The following is a 3,579-nucleotide window of genomic DNA, read 5'->3' as shown; positions in this document are numbered from 1 at the left end:
ATGGTGGGACATTCCATAGTCCATTGGGCAGGCCTTCGCGCTGGTGAGACAGAATTCGGACTTTGGCTTGACCTACCTGCTAACACCCACGTGACTTGGATGGGCAAGAGGGGCATGCGCTGGGGGGAACGCCTCCCCTTGCTTCAGCGCAAAACTCTTATGCTTGGTTGCCCATCTGCCCTGGTGATCCAGCTGGGTGAAAACGACATCCCCGCTTTTGACTCTTTATTGCTGTGCTTGGCTATCCTGTAGGATTTGTTGCAGATACGGACTTTGTTCCTGGAAACCGCTGTCCTCTGGTCGCAATTGTTGCATAGAATTCAGTGGCGGGGCAGCATTTGCCATTTGGCTGCTGAAAGAGCCAGGAAAAGGGTCAATAGTGCAGCCGCCAAGCGGGTGATTGAGATTGGGGTACTGTATGTTAATACGGCATCCCGGCGGCGCAGATGGGAGGCTGTTAGCTGGCAGGTCATCTTGTGATCCAAGATGGCAAATAAGGAAAATTAGAGCAGTATGTATAGCCTTTCCAAATATCGGGTGAACAGCATGACAAGTGCTCAGAGGGTTGCCTGTAAGGATACCAACACTCAGTCATCCCTCACCCCATCTGGATCGCTTTTGGCCCACAGAGCTATTTCCAGCAGCACAAAGCACGGCCCAAAGGATTCAGGTGCCCAGAATATGGCTGTCGCCGGCAGGGTCCCTATTGAGTCTGGCTCCATGGCTCAGCCACCAAAGGAAGGCCCTGAGCGCGTATTCACCATTGAGGACTTTGAGATTGGGCGTCCTCTGGGCAAAGGCAAGTTTGGGAACGTCTACCTGGCTCGGGAGAAAGAATCCAAGTTCATTGTGGCACTCAAGGTGCTCTTCAAATTCCAAATGGAGAAGGAATCCGTGGAACATCAGCTACGACGGGAGATTGAAATCTAGTGTCACCTCAGCCACCCCAATATCCTGCGTCTTTACAACTACTTCCACGACTGGAAGCGTGTATATCTGATCCTGGAGTATGCCCCTCGCGGCGAGCTCTACAAGGAACTGCAGAAGCACCGGAGCGCCACGTACATGGAAGAGCTGGCTGATGCCCTCCTGTACTGTCACAGCAAGAAGGTCATTCACCGTGACATCAAGCCGGAGAACTTGCTTATGGGGCTGAAGGGGGAGCTGAAGATTGCTGATTTTGGCTGGTCCGTGCATGCCCCCTCGCTCAGGAGAAAGACCATGTGTGGGACTATGGACTACCTGCCCCCTGAGATGATTGAAGGCAAACCACACAATGAGAAGGTGGATCACTGGTGCATTGGGATCCTGTGTTACGAGTTCCTGGTGGGGCACCCGCCCTTCGAGACCGCCTCCGCCCCAGAGACATATCGCTGCATTGTATCAGTAGATCTTAAGTTCCCCCCATTTGTGACAGAAGGGGCCCGGGACTTGATTTCAAAGCTGCTACGCCACAACCCGGCTGATCGACTGTCACTTCAGGGTGTGATGGAGCACCCTTGGGTGAAAGCCAACTTGCGGCGGGTGCTGCCTCCTGTCTATAACGCTGGGCCTGTGAACTAGCTCTAAGGAGTGACACGTGAGGAGGAACTGGTTATAACCGAGCAATGGCCCAGGCAGAATTTTGGTCTGGTTGTGTTTTAAGGCTTTCTTTGAAATGATTGTAGGGTCTTAATTTTTTTTTTTTTTTGCTCCTGGAAGAACTGATAGGCGATTAGTGTATTTCTGCCTGATGGGGGATAGGCTATACTGTACTTAAACTCCCCCCTCCATGCTTCTGGGGGAGCTGGCTTCGATTGCTGATGTGCTCTTCAGTGTCCATATTGAAAAATGGGTGTTGCTGCAATTGGAACTGAAGGCCTTTAATCCTTACTCTCAGAAAAGCTCTTTTTAATAGGCACACAGTCACCCAGACTGTTCTAAGACATTGTTCCTGTGGCATTATCCTACAGAGATGTTTGCGTTTTTAATAAAACTAATGTTATTTATATAAATAAATTTTAAAAAATACAGCATCCCGGAATTAACGTTAGAGCCCCTCTCCTATACAGTGATGATGGGGTTCACCTGTCCCCAGCTGGGAATGATGTTTGGTTGGGGGAAGTTTCAGAGGGTTTAAAAAGATGGTTAGGTCTCTGAGTGTTGGCGGCAAGCCTTGGCAGGCTTGATTGGCGGTTAGGCTTTTGGTTGTTGAATCGGTTGGAAGAGGGGTGTGGCATCCAGATGCCTACCCCCCCACACACCTTTGTTGCTCCACATAGAAGTATTCCGTTGAAGGAATCCCGGGGCTTACGCTCTCGTCCTTACATCCCCGCCAAGTATGAGCCTTGGGGAACATTCTTGGAAAAAGAGAGGAGAGAATGCCTGGCCTCAGCTACCTCCTCTCCCAGGGGTGTTCACTTGACTTCCCTTTAGGAAGTCGGAGCTGGTACTGTCCAAGCGGACAGTGGTGAGTCCTGTTCCAAGTGGACAGATGAAGTGAGTCCTGTCCCAAGTGGGCAGATGATGTGAGTCCTGTCCACAGTGGACAGATGGAGATGGTCCTTCTTAGGGAAGGACGAATGGTTAACCCAGTTAACCCAGCCTAAGCCAACACTCGGATTAAAATTGTATTTTAAAAAGTTGTGGCCTAAATTAATGCCAAAAACCAAACCTAAATTTTCGTGTCTGTTGTGAGTTATTTTAAGGGTAATTTCTGGTAAGCCTCGACACACAAAGCACACTTCAGCATAACGTGTTGTGTTAAGAGCTTTTTGTGTTTGTTCAAGCTCCAAAAGGTGGGAAATTGCAGCTGTTACAGCCACAAATTATTTAGTCATTGTAGATATGGTACTGTATTTTGTGCTTCAAGTTTCACCACTATTTTGGAGCTGGATGACTGTCGGGGGCAGAGGGTTGAACCTAGGTCCCAGATTTGGCTGTTCACTGGAACTGATGCAAAGGGTCTTATGCCACTGAAACTACAAGTGCCCAACTAGAATACTTGGGCCTAGGCAAGGGGGGAGGGGCAACTGTCTCCCCAAATCAAGTAAATAAAAATACTAAACGAAAAGAAATAATCCGAATATTCGAAATTGAAATGCTCGCTGGTGTCACTTGGATGATGTTGTGGTGCATTCTAGTGACACAACTGGCAACCTGATTAAGCAATAGGCGTGGCTTCTGCAAACCGACCAATTGTGACACAGGTAGTTTGGTTCTGGAAGCTTCTCGTAGTTTCCAAATGACTGAAGATTTTGATAGATTTTTCTAAGCAGTCGGGGTCAACAGAAAGTAATTTAAAATAACTGTTGTTGAGACATTTCATTCTGAATCTGCTAGGCAGAGCCAGACAGAGGATGATGACAGGTGGGTGTCCTGCCCCCCCCAAATAAATCCTGACTATGCCCATGACCCTCCACATAGAATTATAAGAGCCGGAAGGGATCTTTTCATTACATAATGTTACAAAATGTTCATAAGTCTCCTTTTGTCAAACATGGGTAAATGCTGGAACATGCCACTGCTCTGAAAAGTATGGTGTCAGTGTGAGCGTGTGTGTGTACACAACTCCATTGGACCTCTCCCTAGTCTGTCACT

The 3,579-nt window shown here is 48.4% G+C and overlaps 1 pseudogene; it reads left to right on the top strand.

Annotated features, from left to right (window-relative positions):
- The first annotated feature begins 486 nt into the window (after positions 1-486).
- LOC118084291 (aurora kinase C pseudogene) lies at positions 487-1,992 on the top strand (annotated as a pseudogene).
- The last annotated feature ends 1,587 nt before the right edge of the window (positions 1,993-3,579 follow it).

This window comes from Zootoca vivipara, chromosome Z2 (genome assembly GCF_965207765.1).
Source record: "Zootoca vivipara chromosome Z2, rZooViv2.hap1.1, whole genome shotgun sequence".
In the NCBI taxonomy this organism is placed as follows: Eukaryota; Metazoa; Chordata; class Lepidosauria; order Squamata; family Lacertidae; genus Zootoca; species Zootoca vivipara.
The sequence above is the reverse complement of the archived record's forward strand: the minus strand, read 5'-3'. Positions and strand labels throughout refer to the sequence as shown.